Source organism: Agelaius tricolor, unplaced genomic scaffold (assembly GCF_023055355.1).
Source record: "Agelaius tricolor isolate 1412-34295 unplaced genomic scaffold, bAgeTri1.0.p SCAF_6, whole genome shotgun sequence".
Classification (NCBI taxonomy): Eukaryota; Metazoa; Chordata; class Aves; order Passeriformes; family Icteridae; genus Agelaius; species Agelaius tricolor.
Genome location: NW_027269266.1, coordinates 25,736,055 through 25,751,037, shown reverse-complemented (window position 1 = coordinate 25,751,037; position 14,983 = coordinate 25,736,055). Strand labels below are relative to the sequence as shown.

Sequence of the window (14,983 nt, the reverse complement as noted above, 5' to 3'; positions counted from 1 at the left end):
GAGGAATTTAGACCTTAAAAAAAGAAATGCCCTTGCAATGTCTTTCTACGTCATTTTGCTTTTGTCAGTGAAAACATGCAGTGCTGTGTTATTATTTGGCCTGAACATTTGCACAGATTATATGGTGCTGTCACAATTTCTACTAACTTCAACAATTTTTTTCTTTTTATAGAAGAATAGAACCAAATGACCCTTGACCCACAATTTTTTGTCATTGTTTTATTTTGCATGTCCAGCACATTAGTCAGCTTCCAGATGTGCATCAAATTCTTGTGGTCTTTTGCTGAGCCACACATTCAAAAAGGGTTTCATATTTTACTTACTTTTGGATAATGGAATATAAAGCTATATGAAGTTTCATGATTTTTAAAAATAGAACTTCTGCAAGCTCAGCTATCATCTGGATTTACATTCACTTAGATACAAAAGTATACACCAAAAATGTGGAGAATAATGTGATCATTTGATAGAATTAAAAATCCTTAGATTCAAATGCTTGTTTATAAATGGGATTGTAGTTTGGTTTTTTTCCTTTGCAGTTTTTGAATTTAATTTTATTTTTTTAATTGAAGAAAGAGCTCATTTATTTTGTCTGCTGTTTCCTTGGAGTCTGGCTGAATGAGAGTCTTTAAACTGTTTAAAACGCTTCATTATAGTCATCTCTGCTACTCTCTCCAGTGTTTTTTAGGATGAAGTGCAGTTGTGCTTTAAAAAAAGGTAACATGTTTCCAGCACAATGAAGCACAAAGTGGAGATTAAAGTTTTTCAATGCCAATGGATTTTTTTTCAGCAATAATCATTAAATAAATAATCAATAAACAAGGCATAGCAATATGCAGACCTTCAAATGAAAAGAAAAAATCACAGCATGTGGAAAAAAGGATGAAAGAATATGGGAAAACACAATCAGTTTGTAGTAAAGCCATGTATGTGGCTTTGACCACTTGCTTAAAAATTGGGATTTTTAGAAATTATTTATGCATAGTTAAGACTTTGGGTGTTTCTATTTATTTTGTACAGGGGAAGGAGATGAGTTGGGGAAAAGGAAGAGGGAATTTTTTCTATTTTTAAAATCTGCATCCATCAGTTAAAAGCATGAAGCATTCTGCAGTGTCTGTAATTTCAAAGCAATGTGTCTGCATTTTTTTTCCTTCAAGAAAACTTGGGAATTTGATGTATATGAAGAGAACTTCTCTGCCCAGCACTGTTGTAGAGTGGATTTCAATTCTTGATATTTTAGACACAAATGAATTTAATTGGAATTGCCCATGAGAATACTTATAGATCATAAATTTCTCACTCTTAGAGTTGGTTGATTCTTTTTTTATCTTTTCAGTGCTACATCCCTACTCTGCTTCTGCAGACCAAAGAGTTCCTCCAGCTCCTGACAGATTTCTGGGCATTTAGAGCTCTTGGTCATTCCTGTGTGGCTTAAATGACTTTGTATAACTTGTGTATCTTTACCATTTCCAGTCATAGCCCTTGGTCTTTTGCAGTTTTTTACTTCTTAATGTGTAATTTACATTGAAAGGATGTTTAAATAGACTTAATGACCTTAGATGACCTTGATATTTCCCTGCCCACTGAGGCTTGCCCATTTTTCTTTCTATCTTCATCTCTATTTATACCTTCTATCACATATTTTTTGGGCTTTTGTTATTCCCTTTCCTAGCAAATTTACTTTGTTATTTCAATTCTAATATTTTAAAATGCTTCCTCTGGAGATAAGTACTGTGTACCACTTCTGTAGAAAAGAATAACCATATAATGGTCTTGCATATCTGAAATCAGTTTTTGTCAGTAACCTCAGGCAGCTTAAAAATGGGATTTAAACTTTTTTTATTCATCACTGGTTTTAGGCTTAATTTTCCTTTTTATTTGAATGTTCAGATTCATTTGTATTCATGGTTATCAAGTTTAACTAGATAAAGAACACTTTTCTCAGTTTACAAGGATATATTTGACTTATCTTTACTAATCTCAAGTCCCATTTGTCTTCAAGTCTCCAGACATCATGATCTTTATTGTAAATTCTTTCATTCTTATTTTAGCAGAGTTAGCATATAAAAAAAAGTAGCTGCAGGCTTGTCCTGAAACAGCAATGACATTGGTTTCCCAGAACCACTGTGTGAAGCTGTAGGGATCTGCCTGTAGGGAGCCATGTATCTCTCTATCTCTCTGCCTTAATCCTTTATTAAGATCAAATGGGGCAAGGACTTCACTCAGTATTAATACTCTTACTTTTTGAGCCAGAAATTCTCCATTGTATCACTGTAATAATTTTACTGAGGGTTCCTGACTGATTGCAGCCCAGAGGCCATCCCATGCTATGCAATGATTATATGCTTTCTGTAAATCTGCTCTGAAGTCTGATCTTATTTCTTTCCTCTCTTTCATTTTCAACCATGTGATTTGAAATACTTGAAACATGGTGGGCCATTCTTTGCTTATTTCCTCCCTTATTTAAAAATAATTAGGTGGGAAAGACATTAATGATGTTAATAGCCTGGGACTTTGAAAAGAATGCTGCACTGGAATGGAAATTGTTCTTTCTAAGACAGTAATGTTTACACATTAGCAAAAAAAGAGAATTCTGTAACTCTTCAGTTTTCAACTTCTTTATAGTTTAGAAAGGAGCAAGAACTGTAACAGTTAAGAGGTAAGGTTTCAGCAAAACACATCAGCTTGAACACATTGGAAAAGAAAGCTCAAGCAAGTGAAAAAAGGACTGATATAGGCTCTCTTCCTTGTATTTTGCTTCTTGCCAAAATTCTGTAGGTTTGTGCTTACCAAGTTAGACTCAGCACAATAATTCCTGTTTGCCTTTGCTGCAGCAGAGTGGATTTCAGGCAGGCATCTCGAGGTGGAGCCTCCGCACCAACCTCTTCATTGGTGAGCACTGGGGGTCCTCCCTTGGGTCTTGCTTGGCCTGATGGAAGGGTGTGTGGGTACCATCACTAGATTAGATGTTTGGGTACAAGAATGCGTGTTTTCAAATCTATAATAATAGCTATGTGATAAAAGTACTAAAACTACTGGTTCTTTTAGCATTAACTGAACAGTAATTCATCTCCTTATCAGCTGCAGTAGACATTAGCTTTTGAGTTTGGTCAATGTGAGCTGAAATTTTCTGAGAGCCATGCTTGCTCTGTTTCCATATAAAAAGAAAATAGCTAGAAATTAAATTAGCTAGAAATTAACATTCTCAAAACATCTAGATGCTGTTTGAGAATGTTCATTTTGTCTAACGAAGTTACATTGTTTGATTGTAGCTTTCTTTTTGGATTACTCTTATTTCCAGAGGTTATACCACTGGACATCATATAGTAATATTCTTCCTCATCTTCTACAAGTTCCTTAAAATTTTTTTAATGTCCTTTTTGATTAGATTATGTTATTGGATTTGGGTTTAAAGTGCAGTCCCATACTTGCAGCCTTCTTAAATCAGAATGCCTTTGCAAAGTCTGTATGTAAGTATCTCTAATTCTTTCAGAATTGATAATGTCTTAGTATCTCTCATAAGGAGGGATCTATTTTGTTGCCTGCAGAGCTGGTGTGCATCACTGAGTTAGCATAAGCACCACTTAGAGCTGGAGGAGACAAAGAGGCACTTCAAGGTGTCTTCATTTTTATTCTAGATGTCTGCTTCCAGGGTCACTGGCCTTGTTCATAAGCTGCATTGCCTAGGAGGCTGTCTTAGATATCTTCCTTATATCTACTTTTACGTAGATTCTTACTTGTATGATAAAAGGTTAATCTGAAGACAGGAGTGTTCAGAGAGTGCAGCCTTCACTTGACAGTTTTAAAATTTAGGGGAGCCCATTGCATGAGTCCTTGGTTTAGATTAGATCCAGCCTTATCCCAGGAAATAGGGAGATTATATAGCAAAGAATACCAAGTACTTTCTAAGATGCTGGAATATAAACGTCCTGATAAGAATATATGGGTGAGAAAGATTAATGCTGGGGGCTAAATCTTTGCACAGAAGCTTGACATTTAAACCTGATCTGCCAGAGAACCAGTCATGGATATAAAATCCAAATGTCACTTTTGTGCTTGTGGGTTTGTTTCTTTATGTTGTGAATACCAAAAGCTGTAAAATATGTAATTAAATTTACTACAGCAGTAAAGTTTGGTGGTTTTTTTTTTTTTGGTGAAAGTAAGGAAATCATTGTAGTGACTACTGAATTGTGACTGTCAAAATCAGAAATCAAATTAATGCAGGTGGAATGCACTTTCTGGAATCAATTCTGCACCCTTACATTGCTCTTTTTTGGATTTTCATGGTTCAGGCAGAATATGTATCAGTCTGGTTTATACAAGTCTTATACAAGCCTGGGTATCTGTGGTTTTTTTGATATTTTGATTTTCTTTTTGATCACAATGTACCAATATATTCCAATTTTTTCTTTACTATCAGTGTGATTGTAGAAAGCAGTGAGTGCTACTCATTTCTTCTGTGCGATTTACAGTACTTATTGTATCAGAGATGGCATAAATTGAAAACCTTTAGGGAAATCAGTGAGAAGTCTTATTCTTTATCTCCCTGGACCTGCAATACAGCTTGCTGGAGTCCAGGATTCCCAGCCACCACTGACACCTAATACAATGCAAAAACCAAAGCTGAGGCTAACAGGTTGACCAAATTATAATGCTACCCACAGTGTCTTGCTTGCTTGCTGGTAATTCCCAAACCTGAATATCTATGCATAGTTTGTTTTAGGTAATAAGAATATTAATCTGTAAATGAACCACTGAGATGCAAATATAATGTGCTGAATAAATTTCAATTATTATTCATTAAAATGCAAATGCAGATAGGCACTTTAGAGACAGTTTAGGTTGTCAAAATAAATGAAATAAAAGTTAGGACATCAGTAATTAGATACTTACAAGAGGTGTATAATATTTTACCACAATTGCTGGACCAAGACAAATAAAGCTTCCTTTCCTTCAGCTTTATGTTGCAGCCTCACAACCACTTTTTTCTCCTATGACTCTTTAAAGTATTCAGGTACTGCAGCTCATACTTAAATTTTATTAGATGTATTCTAAAGATAAATCTTCCTGTGGCAGTAAATTTTAGCTGTATTCCTTCCACTCATCTTAATGAATTCTGCAGTTAAATCCCTATGCCATGTAAAAAAACCCTAATCTCAGTTTACAGAACAGCGTGAATGGCAATATTTATTTTAGCTCTTGATGAGCATATGTTTTCTAGGTTTATACAGGTTTTATACTTTTAGTTCAGTACTCAAGTAAACCATTAAGCCATCTACACACAGATGATAGTCAAGTAAGTTAAGAAAAATGACAGTGAAATGTTGTGAATTTTTCTTCTGAATGATATGAAGGGCTTATTACAGTAAGGACTTGTAAGGGTGTTGCTCGATTAAGGAGGATTTGTGGACACCATTTTGTGTTTAACGTGCCATCATAAATTGTGAACAACAAAGTTTGGGACTTTTGTGACATGAACACAACTGTAATATGTTGTTACTAACTTTTACACACCCTTTGAGGTTATAAATCTGCAGTAATCTACCAATGGCTGCATAATAACAGAGATTGCACTTGGTCTGATAACGGGGCTGTTATGGCTTCATAGACATAACTGGGTGTATGTGTACTCCTGCATCAGTAATGCTAAGTACAGTCACATGTCAGCTTTTAACCCTTCATTGTCTTCTGAGTTACAGCAAGTAACATGAAAGTAATTGTTTGTAATATTAGTTAGTGATCTGTTGAATCCCTTGAATCTAGATGGGAATAGAATCCAGATATAAAATGAATATTGGTACCGTATCTACTAACAACCACATCCTAAAGCAAATTAATGTAGAAACTATTGAGAACATGACTTTTTATGTTTTAAAACGAATTTATTATTTTTTAATGAGTTCAAGTGATAGATTTTCATGGTCTATTGAAGAGTTTCTTGTGGTTTTTCTTTTCGAGGAATAGTATTGTTAAATTTGATCAAGTAAGAGCCTCTTTTAGGTGTTATGAAATAAAGTCTACATGAGAATTAATTGCTTTTTAGTAATTTCTGTTTGCACTATGATAGCACTAAAATGAGAGATTATTTTAATGTCATTAGAATTAATTAACATATATTTGGAAAATATAAATTATTATCAAAGTCCTTAGTGAATTCCAAATTATGTTCAAGTTGCTCTGCTGTGAGTGCATTTTTCAGAGGGCAATATCCAAGATTTTTCTGTTTGTGTCTGTCCCTGAAGCATGATGCGAAAGAACCATTAGGTAAAATCCCATGGGAATTGTTTTGCTGTTTCCTGAAGCCAGGCATTCAGTGGCATCAAAACCAGATACAAAGTAGATGAGATAGTGATCTGGAATTGTAATGATGTGAGGAAATGAAAAGGTACAAGAATTAAGTGTTTCATAGGATTGTTCTGGTTAAGTACAGGAAAGGAAGAGGAAAGGAGAGTTGCAATAAAATGCTCTGTGTAAACACTGAAGCAGGAGATGGATGAGTGCCCACTTCCTTTATGAATGCTGACCCATAAAGCAACTGGGATGGTGGTGTTTGTAAATTTTCATACTGATGTGACTCTGTTTGCATCTCTGCCTGCTATAAATGCCCTGAAATAATAAAAAAGATGGCAGATCTCCTTTTCATATGGGGGAATATTTTGCTTGTTTTCCATAAAGGTCACAGTGTGCTGTAAATGATAGCAATTAAATTCTCTGCATAGTGGTAGGAATGAAATAATACCGCTAATGAAGACTAGAAATAAAAATCCCTGTCCCCTCCTCTTATGAAGAACACAGAAAATGTATAAAACTTCATTTCTTCCCTTGAGTTTACTTCTAGTAGTTGCATCAGGACGTAGAAATACTTGTAACATATCATTGACTATATATTACCTTTTTACTCATTCGTATAACACCTTCATCCATCTGCCATGCTGTTATCTCTCCCTGTTCAGATGAACTCACCTCTCTAAAAAATAGAGTATTTTATAATGGATTTTTAAATATTTGTATTATTTTTCATTTTGATGTCATTTAAAGATGCTTAGGTATGGCAACCAGTAATGTCCCTATTAGGCCTGCTTGGGCCTAAGGAGTCACAGACAGTGTTAATAAATCTAAAGAAAATCTTCCATTGCCAAAGTGTTTATAACTGTGGTGGGGATTCTGTGATTTAAATTTATTTATTTAATGTAAGCCTTGCTGTAAAATTGCTATTTCTGAGCTTATTATTATTCTGTTCTGATATATGTGTATGTGTTATGATATAAAGTACATTTTCAGATGGGAATATTAGATACAAATAGTATATACACATAGTAAATATCAGAAAAGACACAAAGGGAAAAGAGCCAAAGTTAATTTGGACTCTTTACATGTCTGAGACACAATTTCAAGACGGATTAACATATGCAAAATTGAGATGAAGAGCTGTCTTCATATTTCAGCTTGGGTTTAATTACATGAATGATTCTTCTGATGAACTGCTTGGGTGTATAGCAGATAACTTAGAGATGAAGTTCCCAAAGGCTTGGGAACTTCTCACAGAGTATTCCTAAGTGTAATGAAAAAGGTCACCAACTCTGTTACACCCAAAAGAGGAAAAGGAGAAAGGGAGCTGTTGAAAATGCTCTCCCTCTCTGTGTGGGCATGCTCTGGACATACTTTACCTCAGAAAACTAGGATTTCTGTCAAGAGGGATTAGTTAAAATGAATTGCATGAGCTGTATGTATTCATGCAGTTCAACTCTATGGAAGGTGAAAACACTAGATATAATTCAGGACTATTTAATGGATCTCCATAACAGTTACAGAATGCAACAGTGATAATATTGCTGATTGATAATATTGCTGATATAACAGTTGTTATGCAACAGGGTATTTTGAAAATAAATATTTTCAAAACTGCAGTGTACATTGGTGGAAAAAAAACTGTATGGAAAAGAACTACCCAGCACTGACCATTTCTTTTGAAAATTAGCAGAGCTTAATCAAACAAATATTGAAAGACTATGTTCTGATTGAAAATGAGGTTTATCAAATGATGATTGAAAAAAAGGAAAAGCAAACCAGAATGAGTAAAAATAGTGTTGAAATTAGTTTCACAGTATATCAGCTGTCAGCAAAATACTGTAAGGTATTACTTTGTAGTTTACAGGTATTTTCATATAAACTGATCACAAAGTTAGCAAGCACAACTAGAACAAAACTGCTACCATGAAAAGCTGTATCTTTTGCAAAGGAATGTATCCTCTTGTAAACAGGAGGTCATCACATCACGGCTGTTTTCAAGTTTGTGGAAGGTCCCTGTTTTCTAAGTTTATATATTTTAGTAATTGCAACTATCAGAGTAATAAAAAAAATTGTCTCTTTTTAAAGTCTAAAACATTAGACTTTATTAAATGATAAACTTCAGTGTCTTAGAATAGTAAACTGGGATATTCTGGCATTCAAGTTTTAATAGTCATATATCTGTTTGCAAGTCAACAGGATTCATATGATATTTATAAGTTTTGGATGCTGTATTGGTGTCATGGTGTTTCATTGTGCAATCTGTTGCAGATTCTTATCATAAATGACAGCAAATGACAGCCCTTCACTGTTATGCATTTTTTGTGAATGCTGTTAGTGACACCACTCTTTATTAATGGAAGGCTCAGAACTAGTTTTGTTTTTTTAAAAAGTTAAAACTCAATTATGTGTCAGAAAGAGAGCGAAATCTACATCAACTGTTTGTTGCATTAAATCATTGGAGCTGTATTTAAGTCACAAGGGTTGGAATTGAGCCACAGGAACATGTGTCCTTCTGCTTTTGCAAATGATATCTCATTTTTAAATACTGTTGTTGTCTGAGATTTAATAGACCTAATTGGCCTTATGGATGAACTCTGAAGAATTTCAACTTTGAACTTAGGAAGGGAAAAGAATCTGAACTTTCTCTTTTTGATAATTATTTCCCATGTATCAAGTAGAAAAAAACATAAAGAGTTACTGAATGTGAGTTGTATCTTATTTCTCAAATGTAGATTCATTTATTTTGAAATGTCAAGAATAGAGAAACCACCCTCTAGCAGAAACTTGTTTGTGTGGTATGGGCTTGTCAGCATTTTATTATAATTCCATTCTTCAGGCTATGAAAATTTGCTTTAAGCCAAAAGCTGAATGTGAAGTGTTTACCTTGTGATAAACTTGATTTATCAAATTTGGCTGAATTTGGCTTCATTTTGAATAGTTCAGAGGTTCAACCAAGAAGGAAATTTTTTTTTTTGACCATTCTGCTGTGTACATTACTCAAATTACTGCTTGTGTGTAACTGGCTGTTTTGGGCTGCTTATGTGAAACTCTTGGAGTGCTTACTTTATATGGCTGCCATTTTTATGGATGGAAAATAAACACTAATACATGGATGAGATATCTCCCAAACTAACTCATCTCAGTTAGACTTCCTTATTGCTCCAGCTTGGTCTAAAATTCCCTGAAACAGTAAATGTGTGTTATGGTTTAAACCTGGTGGGCTGCTCACTCCTTCTCCAGAGGGATGGGAGAGAGAATCAGAGGGGTAAAAATGAGAAAACTTGTGGATTGAAAATAATGACTGTTTAATAGGTGAAGGAAAAGCATTGTGCAGAAGCAAAGCAAAACAAGGAATGCATTCACCCCTTCCCCTGGGCAGGCAGGTGTTGAGCCATGTCCAGGAGAGCTGGGTTCCATCATGTTTAACCTTTCCTTGGAAAGAAAAATGCCATCACTCCAAAAGTCCTTCCTGCCTTCATCCTTCTTCCTGCAGTTTTATATATGGTACCACATGGTATGGAATATCCTTTTGTTCAGTTGGGGACATCTGTCCCAGCTGTGTCCCCTCCCAGTTTCTTGTGCTTCTCCCTGCTGTATGAGCAGGAGAAAAGATCTTGACTCTCTGTAAGCACTGCTCAGCAATAACTGAACCTCTCATGTGTTACCAACACTGTTTTCAGCAAAAATCCAAACCACAGTCCCATATGAGCTACTGTGAAGAAAACCAGTGCAATCCCAGCCCAAACCAGTACGTTGTGTTAATTCAAAGAAGACTAAAAGCCCAGTAAGATGAATTTTCACTATGATTACTGACAGAGATTTGCTGCTGAATTGAGGTATCTAACTCATACTGATGTAAAATAAACCCCAAAGGATGTTTCATTCTGTTTTGCAATGGGCTTCTTGCTTCAAGTCCTCAACTAGGAGGTGGCATACTGATATACAGACCAGCACTGCTTTTGGATAGTACCAGACAGCTCCTTATTTTAAGATTTCCTCATGAAGGAAAAGTGAAACAGTTTTTGGAATGTGGGATTTCAATAAAATGTTCTTATTCACAATTTTGATGATGCAAAGGATACAATTGTCTCCTTTTGCTGCCATTCTTTTACAGCAATCAATAGGCAACCATAATATTACAGCTTAAATGTGAAGAGAAGCACTTTATACAAAAAGATCTGCCTTATGTTAAAACTTCTTTGCCTAAAGTTTTAACTACACATTTCCTGAGCCTTATTTATCTTTATTGACTTAACAGAACAAGCTAAAATAGGGTTGGAAGCTCTCAGATGAGTCAGGTATAATCATAGAATTTTCTCAATGCAGGCAAATATGTGCAGCTAGGGGAAAAGTCCTGATTGTAGTCCATATTCTTATATTCAACTTGTATTTTTCTGTGTCCTTAAGACATCTGATAGGATGTTAGTTGTAAGGCTGAAGGTTTCATTGAACTCCAAAAAAAAGGAACTGGGACATAGAGCAAACGGAGCAGAAGAGAATGGCTAACAGTTGCTATTTTTTTTCTGTTTAGCTGGCATATTTCTCATATTTAAGGAAATTTGGAGCTTTGATTGTATAAATGCAGAATCATTCTGCCTGTTGGTGCCAATGTTCTGCACTTAGTTTACTGGATTACATTTGTATTGTTTGGTTGCCAGGCCAATTAATTTGTCAGAAGTTTGGACTTTTTTGATTTTTAGTAAGCCTCTGTAAAAATTTAATCTACATCGTTTGGGGCAGTAAGCCCTGACAGGCAAAAGATATTATATATTTTTTTAGTTTTTAAAAATAATTTCAGACTGAAAATAAAAGTGTTTTTCAGTAGACTTGGAAAGAAATGGGCAAGACTAAGCCATGATTCAGAGGAATGTCCTTTTAAATTAGAACTTTGAGATGGCTATAAGTAATGTGCTCAGATAGCATAAATAGGAAAAAAAAATGGGAGTAGAAGAGGTCCCAAACAGATGCCTAGCAGCAGTTTTTCACAGAAAAAAAAATGTGTGGAATGTCCTAGACATGATTATATAACTGAGAGGTAAATGTTGGGCTGCTTAGGGAAATTCAAAAGTATCCAGGAGCACATGGGGCACAGTAAACTTTGAAATGTAGGGAGCTATTAATGCTATTATATGCTTTGAATATCTTCAAATGTTCTTGGCTATACAGATACTGACACTGAATTAACTCTCACTTTTACATGGTTTAGATCATCACCACCTCTCCGTTAGTGAATCCTCAGGGGAACTCATATGGGTAATTTGTTCAATTTTTGCCTTCTTTTGTCTGCTTATTTATAGGTTGCTTCTGAATTCATTACATGGGAATTTCCCATCCTTATGGTATTGATTTGACATGCTCTGGAATCATGATGGTTGTGAAGTCCCTGGCTGGCAGTGGAGAGTAAATGTTTGGTGTGGCAGAAAGGTGCGTTTAATCTGTGCTACTCACTACTTTCCATGTGGAGCTTGTTTCTTTCCTAAAACCCCTTTGATTCTTCTTACAGAAAATTTGAAATATCTCGAATCAATAGCAATTATCTTTGCCTAAGATGTAATTTACAGATAGAGCTGCAATCTGCATGAAGCATTTCCACAAGTAGACTGCTAAAATGGACATGATTCTTATGTGGATATCAGAGAGCTGCAGTTTATCTAAATGAAATGTAGAGAGTTTAAGGTTTATATTTTTGTTCCAGTTATAAATATGTTTGAGTAAAGAAAGCTAGGAATGTTTCTAGGAAATAATAGCTAACTTGCTATTGTGCACTTACAAGTCAAAAATTGATTGTGAAATTGTACAATTCATCACAAGTGAACCTATCTGTGGGTAACATATCTTTAACTTAAAACTTAATTGTAGGTAACAAAATAATGTTTTTCTTTTCCTCTGCAACTTATTTGTCTGTATAGTTTGACCATAAATCCTACAATAAGCAAAGTTGCAAAGATTCATTTCTGACAGGGAAGACTTTTTCCTCTGAAAAAGTCTTTTTAGTCAATTCATGACCTTTAGGAACAAAGCCAGAAGTTTTTTGTGGAGTCACTATTTTAACAGTCAATAGGCCGATTAGGATAACAGTTTTGTGCTAATTATATTTCATCTGTCCAAACCTATTTAAGTCACTTTTACATAGTGGCTTCTAATTGATTTGCTTTTCTGCTGTGACAGATCTGACTTCACAGTAAAGTGTATGCATTACTTTCATAATCTGCAAGCCACTATATTTTTTCCAAATTATTTGTATCAACAGATTTTGTTCAGGTTTTGTTCAACAGATTTTGGACTGTTCTATGAGCTGTGGGGAAATTGTGGGGCAAAAATCCAATTGTGGTAGGCAGAGATGGCTGGATTGTCTAAAAGTACTAAAAAATCTTAAATCCTCTCAAAAATCATCAACAATTTTTTTATACTAACTACATAAAATATGCAGAGCGTATGGTGTAGCTGATGCATTATTGACAGTTGTCTTAACAGACAGATGTCTTGTCATTCAAAATTTATGCCAGTAAAATAGTGCAAACATTAAAATATTTTTTATTATCCTACATAAATCGTACATCTAACATGCTGTTATGAATATTCTAAAACTTTGCTGATTGGTTTTGTTTTGGGCTTTTTTTCTTGTTAGAAATAAGAAATAAAAATGAAACAAAATGTTAATGATGGCGTGTTAGAAATTGAAGATGAAATAAAGCCAGAATGTTCAGGTATTATCATGAGAAAGGGAGGGAGTACTAGTCTTTTTGATTTCTATATACAATATAGAAATACTATAGGAAATAATTGGCACATTATCATAATTGCATTCGTGTTCATGATATCAAGGTCAGACAAAATAATAGTAACAGTAGAGGGATGTCATTTTACTGATGCTGGCAGATATTAATTGAGGTTACAAGAATTTGGTGGTGCTGAAAAGAGACAGGTGAATATCAAACCCAGAGGACCTTCACTGTATTGCATATTCTTTACCATCTGTTTTGGGAATTCCATATTCAGCCATGGACTGGGAAAAGATGAAAAGTTATATCTCCTTGTTTTCCATTTCACTTCTTTAAAAATGCTGCTTTCAAGTTAATATTATGATGGCATGTGTATATTTTTAATTTGAAATTAAAAGTTTGCATTTTTATAACAGAAAAAACATGTTTTCTATTAAGTGTTTATATTTCGAAGCACTGAACTCAATTATTTATTCTGGTTCAAATAGTATTTCCTTGGTCATTAATGAAAATCATTAATATTTTCAGCAATGAGTGTTGGCTGTTTCTCTCTCTTGTCTCTGAAATTTTTTGTAATAAGGGGAACCATTTACTTTGCCCTTTTAGTGGTAAAAAAAAGAAGTAATTTAAAAGATTTATGCCAGTAGAACATGGAGAGTATTAAATGAGCTTCACGTTGGTTTTAAACCCAATAGATATTTAACTGAACAGTATTAATGGATGTTCAAAGGCATTTTGATTAGTTCATGCAGCCAGCTCAACTTCCTAATAGAGGAGGCATGGTGATAAATGTGTTAAAAGAACTCTGTTGATTAAGCAGTGTTGCTCTTTTTGCAGTCCCTGGCAATGTAACAGCATAGGAAGTACAAAGTCTAAACTTTACCAGCTGAATCAACACAAGAACATTTTGTTCGGGTTTTATGTAAAACTGTTGTTGTGATAGTTGAAAGATACTGCTTCCTAAGTTCTCCAATATCTCATTTTGCTTTAATTAAATTTTCTACATGTTAAATAAATATTGGATGTAAGTTTGAATTGACAGTAAAGTTAGAAAATCAAACAGTGTGTGTCTTAAATTAAAAAAGCAATTATTGTTTTCTAAGTCCAACTGGCTGATCTGATTTAGCTAAAGCTTTGCAAAAATGTCATCTTGATGGACATATGGAGCTGAAAAACATCATCTGATCATTTGTCAAATGCACATATGTGTTTAAGAAGATCTCAGAATGGGAACAGTTTTTGCTTAATGAGAGAAACTTCAGGCTCGTTCCTTGATGAACCTGAGCTCAGCTGATCTCTCACAACAAAGGGAGCACCACGAGAGGTCCAGGGGGCACCCAGCTGCCTTGGGTGTCCTGCACAGTCCCCAGCAGCCATGTAGGGGTGGGCACTGGGCATTTTGGGCTGCTGGAACTAAGGCCATAACAATGTGACTGAACGCTTGAGTCTTAGCCCTTAAAAGATGCAGCAGTGTTTGCTGAAGGTGACCTTTTGTCTGAAAATGAATTGCATGTATTACAGTGATAGTAAAACAATGGTTTTCCTATGTTATGGAAGTTTTCAGTTTTTTTTCTTTGTGCTACAGATCACAATGTCTTCAACAGAGTGTGATCGGTGGCAAATTTATGAAACTGTTTGAATATGGCTATGCTAAATATTTGGTCTTGATACTGAGAGGTGTTTTTAATTTGTTTTAATCTTATGGGTGGTGTGTAAATGAAAGGAAAATAAATGTTTTATTCAGATCACCCAAGAAAAGTGGGAAAATAACTGAAATAGCTGGATGTTTCTGTTTAAATGTGTCAGTGCTTGGCTAAAATTATGGCACTTAAACAGATTTACATTTTGAACCATGAAACAGAAAGCATTTGGGTTCCAGCTGGTAATTAACCCCTACCACTTTTTTCCTGGCCTCAGCTCCTCTGGCAGGGTATGTATTCTGGAGGGAGGACCTAATCTGTCTTTTATCC

General features: G+C 34.8%; 1 protein-coding gene across 1 annotated transcript in view; it reads left to right on the top strand.

Moving 5' to 3' along the window:
• THSD7A (thrombospondin type 1 domain containing 7A) overlaps positions 1 to 14,983 on the top strand; it is a 254,024-nt gene that overhangs the window by 16,947 nt on the left and 222,094 nt on the right. The window contains exon 2 of the mRNA XM_071429098.1: positions 11,589 to 11,715. The gene's annotated coding sequence lies outside the window, so the exon portion shown is untranslated. The remainder of the gene's footprint in view (positions 1 to 11,588; positions 11,716 to 14,983) is intronic.